Below are 17,916 nucleotides of genomic sequence, written 5' to 3'. Positions count from 1 at the left end.
GTTCATGCCCTAATTGAAGAAGATGGATGCTTAACAGCACAAACAATTGCCAACACCATAGACATCTCAGTTGGTTCAGGTTACACAATTCTGACTGAAAAATTGAAGTTGAACAATGGGTGCCAAAATGGTTTCACTCAGATCAGCTGCAGACAAAAACAGAGCTTTCAATGGACGTTTTAAACATGTGAAAAATCAAGATACTGAAGCATTTTTTTCAAAGACTTATAATTAGGGATCAAACATAGCTTTACCAGTACAATCCTGAAGACAAAGCACAATCAAAGCAATGGATACCAACAGGTGAAAGTGGTCTAGTCAAAGCAAACAAAAACCAGTCAAGAGCAAAGGTCAGGGCAACAGTTTTTTGAGATGCTTAGGGCATTTTGCTTGTTGACTTTCTAGAGGGCCAAAGAGTGATACTATCTGATTATTATAAGAATATTTTGAGAAAGGCAAAATTTTAACAGAAAAGGACCCAGGACACCCTCATAGAGAGTCCTCCACCACAACAATGCTGCTGCTTATTCCTCTCATCAAACATGGGAAATTTTGCAAAAATTTCAGTGGGAAATCATTAGGCACCCAACTTGCATTCCTGATTTGGCTCCTTTTGACTTATTTTTGTTTCCTAGTCTTAAAAGAGCATCAATTTTTCCTCAGTTAATAATGTATAACAGAGTGCATTTATATGGTTAAATTTCCAGGACCCTCATCATATGAAAACAAGCTGAACATCACTAATCATTAGAGAAATGAAAATCAAAACCACAATGAGATACCATCTCACACCAGTCAGAATGACTACTATTAAAAAGTCAAAAAATAGCAGTGACTGGCAAGGTTGTGGAGAAAAAGGAATGCTTATACACTGTTGATGGGAGTGTGAATCAGTTAAACCATTGTGGAAGACAGTGTGGCAATTCCTCAAAGACCAAAAGACAAATACCATTTGACCCAGCAATACTATTACTGGGTATATACACAAAGGAATATAAATTGTCTATATACAGGCACATGCACGGATATATTCATTGCAGCACTATTCACAATGGCAAAGACATAGAGTCAACCTAAATGCCTATGAACAACAGACTGAATAAAGAAAATGTGGTGCATATAGTACATATACACATAGAATACTATGCAGCCATAAAAAGGAAGGAGATCACGTCCTTTGCAGGGACATGGATGGGGGTGGAGGCCATTATCCTTAGCAAATTAACACAGGCACAGCAAACCAGATATGGAATGTTTTCACTTACAAGTGGGAGCTAAATTATGAGAACACATGGACACATAGAAAGAAACAACACACACTGGGGCCTATCAGAGGATGGAGGGTGGGAGGAGGGAGAGGATCAGGAGAAACAACTAATAGGTACTGGGCTTAATATCTGGGTGATGAAATCTGTACAACAAACCCCCACAACACAAGTTTACCTATGTAACAAACCTGCACGTGTACCCCTGAACTTAAAACAAAAGTTAAATAAAAACTAAAAAATGAGATTAATAATGCTGATCTTCAAATAAATGTGCAAGGATTCAGTATATCTTATATAAACCTTGACACAATATACTAAGTAAATGTTTACAATCTTTTCTAAAAGATAGACTAAATGGCTGGTATCATCACTTACGAAAGTGTCTTGAACTTGAAGGAATTAATGTTGATAAATAACGTTTACATTAAAATAAATAAATAAAGCCTTTGTCTTGATTAATGAATAAACCATTCCCTGTAAAGCACATATTTTAAAATAGCACTCACTCTAATATAGTAATTCATTTATAGCAGTCCCTTTGCACTAATCACTGAGCTTCTCTAGGACACAGGCTGAATGTTATTTAATATACTTCTTTAGTGTCTTGAACACAGTCTGGTGTATAGAAAATGCTTAATGTTGATGGGTGGATGAATGAGTAGGAAGAAGTGAGAAAAGAATGAATAGTAGAGGAATGGCACTAGAATGGTCTTCCAATGTTAAAAAGATCTGAATTCAAATATCAGTTCTGCAAAAGTAAAAGTTGTGTGACTTTAGGTAAATTATTTCTCTGATTTTTATTTCCTCATCTTTAAAATAGAAAATAATCTTGCTTTTATAAGGGGGAGAGAAGGATTAAAGAGAATAACATACTGAAAGTGTCAAGTACCCCAAAAGTACCCAACTTATGGCAAATGACAATACCTGTTAGTTTCCTTTCTTCGTTCTGTACTCTTTTCATACGACAACCGCAGAGTAGTGTTTCTCACACTTCACCAGCAAGCATGAAGTAGGTAGTGGGCTGGAGAGGGGAGTTACAACCACTGGGTGGTGAAAAGTCCCAATTTCAGACCTACGACAGAATTTGCAGAAATACATGAAAACAGAAACAGAAGGCAGGACTCTGTTTGATGCATGATAGTGTAAATAAGACAGTGTTCTAAATAAAAACCTGAAGACCTAAACCTAGATTTTAGGCCTCCTCAAAGTTTATAACTCATTGCTTGATAGAATCACTTTCTGCTTGATCCCGTATTTTTAAACCATCTTTCTAGCTATATTAAATATACTCATAATAAAGTGTATAGCTCTTAAATCTTTAGATAAGTATAGTTTACTATGCAACCTAGCCTCACTGACTTTACTCACCTAAAATCCTTATAGAATTTAAAAATGTCTAAGCATAATATGAAAACCCTTTAAATTAAATAATACAGTGCTTTTTCCTATAAATGGATGCTGCCCCATGGGCTAATACATATCTTCCTATTCAGGGCAAAGCGGTTACCACCCCCTGTACTACCAAGGCTGAGCAGCTGAACCTAGTAGAGCTTTTGGAGGAGTGGTGGTCATGATCATGGTAAAAATCTACCCTTTATCTTTCCCACATGCAGCAATACATGTGGGCTTTGAGAGAGTAACTCTTGCTCCAAAGATGAAGCTAATTGTTCTTAACCAGGGTTTCAGCAAAAGTCCCTCATAGGTAGATATGTGGACATTTTGGAAATGACACCCTACTGAGAAAACATTACCAAAACTTCTTTCTTAGTTGTGTCAGTCCCCTCATCATTCCACTCTCAAGGCTGGTGGAATCACAATGCTCATATAATTAATATACTATACTATACTATATATTATTTATATTAATATGTTATATATTATATCATATAATACATTGATACAGTTCTCCCTCTACTGGGCCTACTCAATATATGTACATTGTTACTACTAGTAGCAGTATTTTACCTCATAATTTACATACATCATTTAATTTAGTCTTTGCAAAAATCTTGTCAGAAAGCCTCAAACATAATATTCTTATTTCACATTTTCTTGGAATATCATGGTTTGCAGGTATAATATGAATTATCTTACTTTTTTTGACAGAAAATGTAACATTTTATCCTTTAATTAGGTGAGAGGACTGAGGCTCAAAGAAATAAAATAATTCTCCCATAGCCACATAGCTAGTGAGTGTCAGACTAGAATATGATACCAGTTATTTGGAATTCTAATTTATATTCTTCCCTCAACACTAGATGGGTGAAAGAATAGTGGAAGACTTTCAAATATTGAAAGAAACGAGTTAGACAAAGTATAAATATTGTTAGATGGTGGTAAGGTAAAAATAGAATTTAACTTGAGTAATATCACAGAGAAGCAGTGCTCAGTGTGGTTGCTCATCACCTAAACAAACTTCCAGAGATAACTCAGCAGAACGGCTATCCAGCTTGTGTATCTGAAAGGTTAGATTTTCTACCTTATAATTTAATTGAGTAAACATGGCCATTCTCTTGTCATCTACATTTTGTGATTTGACAAAATGAGAGTCACTTATTTTTACTGCACGTAATATGAGGAGAGACTGATGTGTTCCTGTAAGAGGGTCACCAGAAAGGAAGACCACGGACAGGGAAGGATGGAGGAAATGGGGGAAAAGGGAAGATTAACTTGAAGAAATGGGGTGCGATGGAGTGAATAACATCCCCCAAAGATGTCCATGTACTCATGCCTGGAACCTGTGAATGTGTTACTTAATGAAAGGATTTTGTAAATATGATTACGGATCTTGAAGTGTGGAAATTTGCTAGATTATCCAGGTGGTCTCAACGTAATCACAAGGGTCTTTACAAAAGGGAAGCAGAAGAATCAGAAGGAAAAATATAAGGAACTAAGCAAAGGTCATAGAGGAGAGAAGATGCTATTCTCCTGGCTTTGAAGATGGAGGAAGAGGTCATAGTCAAAGAATTCTGGCGCATGCATTCCTAGAAGTTTGAAAAGGCAAAGTAAGGGTGTCTCCCTCCCTAGAGTCTCCCACAGGAACACAGACACTTAATGTTAGCCCAGTGAAACTGATTTTGGACTTCTGACTTCAAAACCGTAAGATGAAATATGTTGCCTTAAGCCACTTAGTTTTGTGGTGATTTGTTAGATGAGCAATAGGAAGCTAATACATGATCAAGAAAGGAGGACATGAAGGGAAGGGAAGGTAGAGGAAAAAAGAAGGAAAAGAGAAGGAAGGAAGAAAAGCAGAGAAAGATTAAGAAATTGTGAGAGGCAGCAGACTTGGAAAACCAATCAGGGTAAATATACAACGGAAAGAGGAAGGGGTTTTGTAGTCACTAGAATTTCTCTCAGGAGAATATTGTACGTGTCAGGTTATATCTCAGGGACTATGTTGGTGCAACAGCAGATGGCCCCTAATCTTTATCTTTTTAGTCTTGGAAAGAAGGAAATGGAGAGGCATTTACATATACACTGAATAAATATTCACAATAAATTAGTTGTTAGCCTTTGCAATAGAAAATATTCTTAATTTTATAGAAGAGAAATCTGAGTCTCAGAAAGTATGAATGAACAGTGGAGTCAGTATTCCAAGCCAGATTGACCTTCCTCTGGAATGAGGAATTAAAGTAACTGAAAAGGAGAAAAGTAGGAAGGACAAGGATATCCAGAGCAGGAAGAGTGTGGGGCATAGGGGAAGAGGGAGAGAAAATGGCTTAGAGTTACTGATGTGCTTGCCAGAATTTTGAGGAAAGAGTTAAGCAGCAAACAAATATCAAGATTTTGGGGCCTCTATGTGTACATTAATTTGTGGCAAGTTCTCTGGCAAGCACTAATACTACTCCATGGTTAATATCTTTCCAATACAGACTCTTCCAGCACCATTGCTTTCCATGGCATTGCTTTATTCTTCATTCACTTCTCTTTATAAACATGTTTATCAGGCACAAATCAGTCAATTCTACTTCATAACTGAAATAAGCTGAATTCTATTATTGATTTTAGCTGCTTTCTGGAGTCTTGGCTCTGTCTCTGTGATATATACTTATTGAGAGAATTACCTTCTACCAAACCTCCTTTTCATTTTTTTCTTATCTCTGTTCATTCCATTTCAATAAATGTATATTGAACTCCTACCATGTGCCATGTAGTGGGCAAGGTGGTAGAACTTAAACTAATCGGAATAATAGGTAGTTACGCAAGCTCCCCTGACCCCCGTACCAAAATGTGAAGAGCTGATTTGTGTTCACAGAATAACTTTGACATGCCCAAGATGGAAGAGGGTCACAGCAAGGAGCATTCAACTGAATGTGGAGAGTCAGGAAAGCTTCTGGCATGGGCTGGATTTTGCTATGGAGACTTGGTTAAGTTGGAGCTATGTTTTACCAAACACCTTTCCCTATAGAGTCCTAGGGTAGAGTTGGATAAATGAGAAACATGCAAAATATTTGGGAAACAGAAGTAAATCTGTGTCCATTGCCTTGGAAGGTATTTGAAATCAGTGATGATGATGGTTGAATGCAGACATGACTGGGTGGAGCCAACCTGTTCTTGCTCTTCTCTGGTTTGCATCCAGCTCAGCTTTCTGAATGTTGGTTGTCCAGATGAACGGAAATCCAGGCCCACTACCACATGCTTGGCAGCAGACCAGAAGATATGATAGCTACAGAGCTAATTGGGATAATACCTCTCAGGTTAAATTTTGGAGTTCATTGGACACCATAGTAGCCAAACAATGATCCAAATAGTTATTTCAGTTTTAAAGACTAACATTTGGTCTCCATGAAGCAGTTTTAGTCTCAATGTTTAGATCTTGGGGTACATTAGATACAAGACAGAAAAATTAAAATGCCATAGTAAAAGAAAGAATCCACTGTAATGTGAGAGTCTTCTATGCAAAACTTAATCTAAAAGTCATTTATCCTTTAGCTAAAAGCCAAATCTATTTTAGTATAGTCACAACAACTATTCATAGGCTTTTCTGGAAATTGTAGGTAGAAGACATTGGTGGAGCTTCCTGACATTCAAGAATTGGACTTTATGATTATCCAAAAATTTCACAGATATGGGTAATAAATAGCAATTGGGAGATATGGTAATAACTAGAAACACAATTGGAAGTCTGAAATTGAAAAAGGCAGCCTCTGCATTTTATGACTATGAACACTTAATATTTAGTGCTTGCCCTGTAAGCGCAATAGAACAACAGATACTATTCTATGTGTTTTAAATGTATCAATTAGTTGAATTACCATGGACTCTTAACAGGTAAGTGAAATTTTTATGTTTATGCTACAGATGAAGAAACTAAGATCCAGAGAGTTAAATCATCTGCCTCAACTCAGTGAGCTAGAAAACAGCAGAGATAAGATCCAAACCCAAGTCACCTGGCCCTAATCTGAGTGACACTATGCATTATCTCACACTTTATGAAACAGAATACTCAACAGTTATGAACAAAGATGCTGAAACCCTTCACAGTTGATATGTCAAGACTGATACATGGAAATGGTCAGTCTCATATAGAATATCTTGAAATGTGGAACATTATGTGCTATAGTTTGGATATGAGTGCCCCTGAAAATCTCATGTTGGAGTTTGATCCCCAGTGCTGGAGGTGAAGCTTAATGGGAGGTGTTTGGGTCATGGGGGCAAATCCTTCATGAATGACTTGATTCCATCTTTGAGGTAGTGAGTGAGTTCTCATTCTATTTGTTCCCACAAGAGCTGTTGTTAAAATGAGCCTGGCACCTCGTTCCTCTTTCTCTTGCTTCCTCTCTCACCATGTGATCTGTGCACATCAGCTGCTGTTCACCTTCCAGCATGAGTGGAAGCAGACGGAAGCCCTCAACAGAAGCAGATGTTAGTCCTATGCTTCTTGTAAAGCCTGAAGAACCATGAGCCAATAAACTTCTTTTCTTTATGAATTACCCAGCCTCAAGTATTCTTTTATAGCAACACAAATAGACTAAGACATTATGTGACAAAGAATGTGGCAACAGAAATTAAAGAGTGATCCAGATTAGGGCTAAAATGATAAGGGGTGAGGCCAGACAAAGACACAGAGAAAGAAGGAGAGAAAGAGAGAGAGAGAGAGAGAGAGGCGCAGAGGCAGAGGCAATGAGAATAAACAAAGAAGGGATAATTAATTTGGAGGATAGACACACAACAAGGCCATATACTCCTACCACAGGATTTCTCTGCTACTGAATAGATCCAACTGAGGAAGGATGCTAGTTGCTGGGGACACAACTTTTGGTACCCTGCCCACATCCTCTCTTCTGGCTGGCGTACCATCCCAGCTGCTTTGAGTGTTGCCTCCTTCTCAGGAGAATTGCCTCCCACAAGACAGAGAGGCCTGTTTCTTTCCTACCTTCTTCAGGTTCATACGCTGTCACCAATGTCTGACTGCCTAGATGGTAACAAAGGCCACTCCCTGGCCCAAAGGTGAAACCAAGACTGGAACTGTTTGTGCTCCCAGAGATTCCCACAAAAAACAGACTGCCATGACTTTCTAGCCGAGAACTTGCTTTTGATTCACTTTTTCCATTGCCTTATCCTGTTATCTTATTCTGGTATCAGAATCTAGGGAGCAAAGCCATAAAACAAACCATTTTAAATGTCACTATCATGATCACTTATATTTTTGTGGTAAACTGTCCTTTACTGCTGTCTGCTGAATGATCATCTGCTCTCTCATCAACCAAAACACAAGGTCAGCTACTACTCTTTAGATTATTTATTATACTCCAGGTACTGGGATAAACATTTAACATCTATCTCATTTAGTCTTCCTAACACTCATGTGGTGAGTATTATTATCCTAAACTGAAATATTAGAAAATTGAGATTCAGAGAAACTAAATAATCCCTCATAGTTACTTGGTCAATATACCTTGAGAGCCTGAATAAGAACCCAGCTCACTCACCCCAAATTACTGCTCTGTTTACTCTACTACAGTGCATATGTACCCTGTAAACAGGTCTGCATTAATAGAAGTATCAAATCTTTTTGGAAAATGCAGTAATTTTGTAGTTACTGGATAAATCACAGCAGCAGATGGAGTGCTATTGTTTAAAAAGTACCTTTTAAGTCTGTAGTCCTTGTTTGTACTATATTCAAGTATTTGTGAAGTTTTGAACTGAAAAAAATAACTTTAGGGTTCTTTCAAGAGTATTCCAATAATAACACTGTAATTGTTTGTTTGTATTCCCTTATGTTTTCTTCAGTAGGAGACATCCCATCTACACAATACAGCCCAAATGATCAGCTGCATTCCTGCACAGCCATCTCTAAAGTATATATAAATGAAGGAGAAGAGCAGTATGATTTTATTACCAAATTCACAAAAAGGTATGCCTGTTGCCAATCAAAGCAACTCAACTAAGCTAACACTTAAAAAAGTTCTATAGATATGTTAAAAGTCAGAAAATTCTAAAATTCATTATAATGTGCCTATTTAATTTATAAAATCCATAATAACCCTTACAATAAAATAAAGTATATTCATACTTATGCTTAAATTATGTAATATTGTTCATCTTAATATTATCTGTAGAATAGAAGTCTGGAAACATATAAGACCTTTTAAAATTAATACTATTTTAGTTTAGTCATTATATTATCTAGCCTTTTAAAATACTTACTTAGTTGGGACTGATTTTATTATTCACATGCTCACAACAAATCTTTTTTATGAGCACCTCATTAAAGAGAAAATATTTTTGTGGGACTATTTACTGTACTTCCTTTCAAAAGCTTTCACAGTTCTGTAAAATATCTGTATATGCCCCGAATGTCAGATACAGAGACATCATCCACTGTGAGTCATCGTGAAAATGGCCCAGAATCACTGGCACAGACTTAAACCAAAACTAATATAGGTCTTATGTTTGTGATGTAGCTATTCATGTCCATTTTCATTCTTAATTCAAATTTTAAGAAATTCCTTTTGTCAAAAAACAACAACAAAAAATCATTTAAGGGTCTACACACATTTGTCATCAGGGATCCATAACTTTTCCTTACTGTGGTCTTTGGCTTTTCTGACCATACTAAATTTGTTTCTTTTTTTTTTAAGACAAAGTCTTGCTCTGTCGCCCAAGCAGGAGTGCAGTGGCCGGATCTCGGCTCCCTGCAAGCTCCGCCTCCCGAGTTTACGCCATTCTCCTGCCTCAGCCTCCCAAGTAGCTGGGACTACAGGCGCCCGCCACCTCACCCCGCTAGTTTTTTGTATTTTTTTTTTTAGTAGAGACGGGGTTTCACCGTGTTAGCCAGGATGGTCTCGATCTCCTGACCTCGTGATCTGCCCGTCTCGGCCTCCCAAAGTGCTAGGATTACAGGCTTGAGCCACCGCGCCCGGCCTAAATTTGTTTCTTTATTCTTGTTTTTAGTTTGGTGTTTCTAAGCTAAGATAGCTCCTATTTGTATTATCAACTAATGTGTGACATTAAGAAGATGCCCACATAAATTGGAGCAGGAAAGTGATAACTCAAGCAAGGATATAACACAATTGCTCCTGTCCTCTGCCCAAGCCAATTTTTAATAGAAATAGACTTACATTCTGCGATTGGAAGGGGAAAGAAGGGGTTGAAAGTGACAACCTTATCATCATGTGGGACCTATCTCAGTCTGGTGTTTATGCATGGAATAACTATCATTGTATATTTGTGCTTTATGTTCAGACCAAATGAAAAACATATTTTTTTCATTTGCAATGCAATTATTTAATCCTGCATTTTATGCAATTGAATTTTTTATATCACACATAACATTACGTTGTGTTTTAGTATATCACGCAAAATGTTAAAATATTTTGTAACCATGTTTTATGTACAAAGTATTCCATTTGTTTCAAACTTTAATCTGGATGCAAACACTGGGTTTCATATGTAACATGTAAAAATTAAACCAAACAATTTTGAGAAAATTGTTTTTATGTTTAGTTGATTTCACCTGAGGGTCTAAACATGATTCAAATTTGTTGTTAGTCTGTTTGTCAAAGCATGTCATTGTATATTCTGATTGCCTCCAGGACAAGCTGTGAAACGTCTAGATTCCAGAGCAACAGACTGTGATCCATTCCCAGCAACCCCTCCCTACCGTCTGCCACAAGCTCCCATAAAGCAGGAATCAGAGCTAGACTGGCTCAGCTTAGGTAAGAAGTGAGGCTTCATGTGAAAAAGACTACACCTACAAAACAAATTCTCAAATATATGATACATGCTAAGATTTTGAACTTGACCCAGAAGTTTGTGGTATACACACAAATACATATACACATGCACACGGTCATATACCTATGCTTAAAATTATTTTTAGTGCTTTCCAATTAAAAGCATAAATTACTCCATAAAAACCTTGCATATTTTAAAGGATAATTTTATAAAAATATAAATATAGAAAAGTAGATGTATCATAAGTATGTAGATAAATGATTTTCCACAAAATATAATGGAACATTATCAATATCCTGGAAAAGTGCCTTATTCTCTCTCCTAGCCACTACATTTTCCCTGTGGCTAACAAATATTCTAACTGCTAACACCATGAGTTAGGATTGACTGTTTTTGAAATTTATATAAGTAGAAGCATATGATATATGCTGCATTTTTGTTGCCTAACATTTTGTGAATTTTATCCATGACTTCTATATAGTAATGGTTTACCTATTTTCATTATGTTGCGTTGAATGAACATACCCCATATTAACCTTTCTATTATTGATGGCCACATGGTTTGTTTCCACTGTTGACTATTACAAATAGTGTTACCTGTATTTTAGTGAATATATGTACATATTTTTGTTGGATATATATACATCAAAGAATAGAACTCCAGAGTCATAGGCTCAGCTTTATAATATAGTGCTTAATACTTTATCAAATTGGTTGTATGAATTTACATTTCTACCAACAGTATCTGAGAGTACTATTTACCTGGTGTCTTTACTGACACTTGTTTGTCATTTATTTTTGCCATTCTGGTGTGCATTTAGTAGTAAGCCATTGAATATCTTATCATATGCATATTGGCCATTGAAATATCCTTTTCCTTTTCCCATGAATAGACTATTCAACTTTTTGTCTATTTTTAAATTGGATTTTTTTTCTATAGAATATATTTTTAGAGTAATTTTAGGTACACAACAGTTGAGTGGAAAGTATGAATAGTTCCCCTATGCTTCGTCATCTCACATACGCACAGCCTCCCCGACCATCAACATCTTGCGCCTGGCTGGTACATTTGTTACAACTGATAACCAACACTGACATGTCATTATAAAATAAAGTCCGAAGTTTACACCAGCGTTCACTCTTGATTTACATTCTATGGGTTTTGACAAATGTGTAGTGATATATATCCCCTATTATGGTATCAGAATAGTTTCACTGCCCTAAAAATCCCCTGTGCTATACCTATTCATTCTTCCCTGCCCTCTAACCCTGGAAATCATTGATCTTTTTACTGTCTCCATAATTTTGCCTTTTCTAGGATATCATATGGTTGGAATCTTTTATTTCATTTTGCTTAATGGTATTTAGCCTTTTCAGATTGGCTTCTTTCACTTAGTAACATGCATTTAAGGTGTTTCACAGCTCTTTGTGGTTTGATAGCTCAGAATTTTTGATGCTGGATAATATTCTGTTGTATGAATGTGTCCCAGATTATTTATCCATTCACCCTCTAAAGTACATATTGTTTACTTCCAAGTTTTGGCAATTACGAATGAGGCTGCTATAAACATTTATGTGCAGGTTTGTGTATGGATGTAAGTTTTCAACTCATTTCCATAAATAATTTGAACACAATTACTGAATTGCATAGTAAAAATACTAGTTTTGTAAGAACCTCCAGATTGTCTTCCATCATAGTTGTGCAACTTTGCATTCCCACAAAAAATGAGAGTTCCTGTTCCTCCACATTCTCATTAGCACCTGGTGTCAATGTTTTCTATTTTAGACAGCCTAACAGGTACGTAATAATGTCTCATGGTTGTGTCAATTTGCAATCCATTAGTAATATATGATGTTGAGCATCTTTTCATATGCTTACTTGTTATCTGTATATCTTCTTTGGTGAGGTGTCTATTCAGATATTTTACCCACTTTTTATATCTGTTTTCTTATTATTGGGTTAAAACTCAAGGCTTCTTTGCATATTTTAGATAACAGTCGCTCATCAAATATATCTTTTGCAAATATTTTCTTTCAGTCTCTGACTTGTTTTCTCATTCTCTTGACAGTATTTTTTGCAGAGCAGAAGTTTTTATTATTTAGTGATGAGGTTTAACTTATCAATGATTTCATTCATGGATTATGCCCCTGGTGTTGTATCTAAAAAGTAATCACCAAACCCAATCCAAAGTCATCTAGATTTTCTCCTATGTTATGTTCTGGGAGTTTCAAAACTTTGCATTCACATTTAAGACTATAATCCATTTTGAGTTGATTTCCTGCAATGGGAGTAAAGTCTGTGTCTAGATTTTGTTTTGCATGTGGACATCCAGTTGTCCTAGCACCATTTATGAAAAAAATTATCCTTTTTCCATTGAATTGTTTTGCTTCTTTGTCAAAGATCAGTTGACTCAATTTGTATTATATTTCTTTCTTAACTCTCTGTTATAAATTTGATTTAAAATTGAATATGTTTACATTTCTTACTGATTTGCCAGTGTATAGGGGTGTGTGTGTGTGTGTGTGTATGTGTGTGTATTCTGCATAATAGTTCTTTTTCAGGTCTTCATATGACAGATATCTCAATCTGTGGTTTCCCTTTTTATTTTCCTTATGTTACTTTTTGATGAACAGAAGTTACAAATATAATTAAGTCCAATTTGACAATATTCTTTATGTTAATGCATCTTGGTCCTATTTAATGAATCTTTCCCTACTCCTTGTTCATAGAGAAATTTTTCTATGTTTACTTCTAGTTTATTGTTTCACCATTTACATTATGATCTATGACCCATCTAGAATAAATTATTGCATATTGTGTGTATTGTGTGAAGTACCATTCTTTCACTTATTAAAATACTGATAACAATAAAGGAAACAACAAAGTGAAGAGACAGTCACAGAATGGAAGAAAATACTTGCAAGCCATACATCTGATAATACCCCAAATATATAAAGCACCCAAACAACTCAGTATCAAGAAAACAAATAACCCAATTAAAAAATGGACAAAGAATGTGAACAGATACCTTTTAAAGACATAGAAATGGCTTAAGAGGTAAATAAATAAATAAATAAACAATGCTCAGCATCCATAATCATTAGGGAAATGCAAATTAAATCCACAAAGAGATATCACCTTACATCTGTTAAAAATACCTTTTATCAAAAAGATAAAAGATAAGCATTAGCAAGGATGAGGAGAAAAGGGGGAACACTTGCAGGTTGTTGGTGGGAATGTAAATTAGTACAACCATTGTGGGAAATGGTATGGAGGTTCCTCAAAAAATTAAAAATAGAACTACCATATGGTCCAGTCATCCCACTTCTGGGTATATATTCAAAGGAGTTGAAATCAATATGTTGAAGGGATACTTATACTGCCATACTCATTTCAGCATTATTCACAATGGCCAAGATATGGATCTGTTGTTGATCAAAGGTTACAAAGTTTCAGATAGAAGGAAGAATAATCTTTTAGATCTATTGCACTGTAGGGAGACCCTTTATCCATTGTCTTTACCCAACCAAGTGATGAAGTTAAGAATTGAACTTAGGAAGTTCATCTCCAAACTCTATGTTTGATTATTACTCTATAATTTCCTCTAATATTTCAATATAGATCTCTGGGGGTAGAATTCGAAACTGCTATGAAAACATGCTGCTAAGATCTCTAGCTGCAGGTAACAGAATTGAGTGATGGTCTTAGCTGATGCCCTTCTGATCAACTACCACATTCATGCCAATGACTGAATAAAGTGGGTCTATTATAGAGATAGAAACCTCCTCTAGTGGGTATCTGGGCATGATGATGGCCCCTTACCAGCCATTTTTCTACCATAGTCCTTTTTCCTTCTTTTCTTTCACAGATGTTAGACCAGTGTGATGGTCCAAAAGCTCTCTCCATCCCCTCTTTCTTCCTCCTTCAATAAACCTTTTGTGTATCTGGTTCTCTCTTGACTTCTCCTCAGCAAATCCAAACTAACACAGCTTTGAAAAAGTAACAAATATTAATTCTCACCTAATAAAAATGTTAGAATGAAGGGATTATGAAGACAGGAGACTTTAGAAAGCTTCTAGGACTTTGGAGTTGGTGGGAGGCTAGTTTGAGTCTATGTCTCTTCTTGATAGGTGGTTTCTTTAGAGTTCATGCACATCTTTGACTTTCCATTGTCTTTAAGTTTGAAAATTCTTTTCTTAGAAGTCACTCTGGATTATGAAATTCTAGTGAGGCCTGTGTGAGACTACTCTTCAAACAAGACTTTGGTGAAAGAGAGAAGGAAACGGTGTTCTTTAATGCTATTTGGACCTGCTCACCTGGTAGCAGATGAGCAGTGATACCGGGCACATTTTCTCCTTTGCCATTCAGATGAAGTGTCCTTATAGTATCTCTCAGGAAATTAACCACATAATGCAGTTTCAACAGAGAATCCTAAAACAGCAAATGGGCATTAGAAGAAATCTTAAATCAGTTGTCAAATCAATGTGCCTTTTCACCATCACCAAAAGTGAAATACCCATCAACAGTAAATATCATGAGAATATTCATGAGTGGACTTCTGTATAAACAGTATAAACAGGACAGATAGGTGTCATCTTTTTATACCTAAGGAAAACAGTGTCATACATGGAAGTACCATAAGTGCTGAGGACCTCATCCATGGAATCAGGACTATACCGCTTCTTTTGCACTGATCTGTAAAGCCATAGAGGAAAGGGCCTAGAATTTGGAATGCACATAAAACTATTTGAATCCTAGCTTCTTTATGCTGCGATGGGTGTCATTAACAACATATTTACTTTTCTGGGACCCAACTTTTTCATTCGAAATATGGGAATAATAAAGTATATATTGCAGAATTATTGCAAGGAATAAAGGAAAATTATTTCTATTAGTTGATGCCAGGTAACTATGAATTTCCTCCCTCCCCCCACACCCATGTTATCTCCTTTTCTTGCTAACTCTGACTCCTGTTCATCCATGTAATATGCCAATTATCATCCTTCCAACATATCCAGAATCCAATTTTCTTTCATTTGTGTCCTGTATCCAATCTATTACCAAATTATTCATATTCAACCTCTACCATGACTGTTGACTGTGCCTATCTTCCTTTTAGTAATGGTGCCTCCATAGTTATGTCCACCTTACATTTCATCCTCAACTATAACACTAGCCCTCCTAGCTATTCTTTCTTTTTCCAGTCTCTGCCCCCTTAATTGCATGGTCTCCACTTGGTTACTAAAGCAGTATCATTTTCACGGCTGAAATTCTCATTTAAGTTCACTTTACTATCTGGTTTTCTACAATAGCCATCTAATCTATCTCTTCTTCTGTTACATAATTGCCAGATTCCTCACTTGCCCTATCTTCTTGTAGAGTGCATGACTAATTTATATTATAATAGCTTCATACCATGGTATCTTCTCTGTTGTAGGCACTAAGCATGCCTGACTTATCCTTGTAACATGATGCAAATAAGTATTAATATCTCATTTTGTATGTAGGGAAACTGAGCCTTGAGCCAGAGAGCATTTAAATTATCTACAGTCTCACAACTGAAAATGTTGGTGGGGCTAGGATCAGAACTCATTTTGCCTAACTGTAAAATCTATGCTTTGTCCATTTACTGCTTTTTTAAAACATTGCTCCTTTATCTTGGATGCCTAATATGTGCTATAGATAGATAGATAGATAGATAGATAGATAGATAGATAGATAGATAGATAGTTAGTTAGATAGATAGATAGAAAGAATTAAATGAACTCAGTAGTTTGCTAGTGAACACCCTGGTTATGCAGCTCAGAAAACAGCAGAGGGCAGTGCAAGAGCTTCACAACATTAAATGAACGTAGACAATAAAATGTTATAAAACTGCAAATAAAGAGGAAGTGTTCTATGGTTTCTGGAAGAATTCATCCCAAGGCAATGTTGAGAATGTCGGAGGATGTTTTCATCAAAGCTACTCCCAGTTTTGAAAAAGCAATTCCCATTGCTGACAGTGAGGCTGTGCTAAAAATTGCATTTCCCCTCCCTAGTTTCAGCTTCTCTTTAGTTCATGTAATACCACATATGGGTAAGCAAATCATAGCTTTTCAAGCCAGCTGTGTGCCACTTACATCTGCAAAACCAATATGCTCACCAGGTGAGTTTCTTGCTCAATCCACCTTTTTAATTCATCCTGTGGAGAGAAAAGTGTGTCTTTGGCTCAAGGATGAAATTTGTACTCTACCTCATTATGCTATTCTTGTACATTCTGTTATTTCCATGTTATTACAATGGAGAATATCCAAGTTAAGTACTCTATCTTAGCTGGCTTGTCTAATTTTCAGAGCAATTATTGATTTTTTTTTTTTTTTGCCTCAATGGAAAATATGTATTGCCTAGGATTTTGAATTCTTACAGAAATGTTGAGGAGAGGGGTAAGTCATATTAAAGCTAGGCAACACTCTAGTGGTTTTGCTTTGTTTTTTCATTGTGGAAATATAATTGCTTTTATATTAGGCATATCATAAATATAAATTTCATTGTTTACCAATTCCTACATCAATTACCAAAACAATAAATGGCTTAAGTTGAGCATAAAAATTTTCATTTACATGGATACGGACTGTATACACTCATAAATATTTTCTTATGTGTTTATGTAAATATGTAACCACATTGTGAGAACATGATTCATCCTAGCACCAGGCATAAGGGACAGATTTGGAAGGGACCGCCTACTTTTCAACGTGTAGGGATGGGGGTGGGGAGTGTATTCCAGTAAGTGAGAAGTTTTTTGATTTTTTTCAATTGGGACTATGAAAAGACAACAAAAAATATTTAAAAAGGCAAGACTTGCTCTCTGGAATGGGAACTCTGAGCTTTAATTTTACAGCTTATGCAGTGGACTAAGGGGATGTGGAGTGGGTTCTGCTGTCACCTCTAGTTTTTCTTCCCTAGGAATGTAGTGAGAACCTCTGAGTGCTCATGGAGTAACCTCTATGCTTATCTCACGTGGGCTCCCTTCTGGAGATTTTCCATTCTTTTCCTTCTACATTACCTAATATGGGGTAAAACTACCAGTTCTTATTTTAGTAACTTTCATGAACAATGTTAGTCATTGCTCATTGAGGTACTTAAAGTTCATTAATTATTGTGAGACCCTAAGCAAGTGGCTGTTTTAACCATAAACAACAACAGTAATAGTATTTCCTCACATTGTAAAGAAATAAATGCAATCATATCTATAAAGTACCTAATGTTCAAAATATTAGTAATTATATTTTGAATATTATTATAGATCTCCTATAATATGCTGTACTTTATCAAAGCACTCATCTTCATTTAATGGTTCATTTGTCCTCCTGTCTAGACTGTAAGCTTTAAGAGAGTGAGAATAGTGGTACAGAGTAATAAGTTCAGATATAAAATGAATCAATGAGTGAATATCTGATTCTTAGATATTTATTGAGGGATTTCCAT

General features: G+C 36.0%; 1 long non-coding RNA gene across 3 annotated transcripts in view; it reads left to right on the top strand.

Annotated features, from left to right (window-relative positions):
• Nucleotides 1-17,916, top strand: part of LOC110741256 — a 76,384-nt gene that overhangs the window by 36,172 nt on the left and 22,296 nt on the right. For all 3 annotated transcript variants that reach the window (XR_002517155.2, XR_002517154.2, XR_004177424.1), the window contains 2 exons: nucleotides 8,502-8,625; nucleotides 10,307-10,429. This is a non-coding gene — a long non-coding RNA (uncharacterized LOC110741256). The remainder of the gene's footprint in view (nucleotides 1-8,501; nucleotides 8,626-10,306; nucleotides 10,430-17,916) is intronic.

The sequence above is a fragment of the Papio anubis genome, chromosome 12, assembly GCF_008728515.1.
Source record: "Papio anubis isolate 15944 chromosome 12, Panubis1.0, whole genome shotgun sequence".
Lineage (NCBI taxonomy): Eukaryota > Metazoa > Chordata > Mammalia > Primates > Cercopithecidae > Papio > Papio anubis.
The sequence above is the reverse complement of the archived record's forward strand: the minus strand, read 5'-3'. Positions and strand labels throughout refer to the sequence as shown.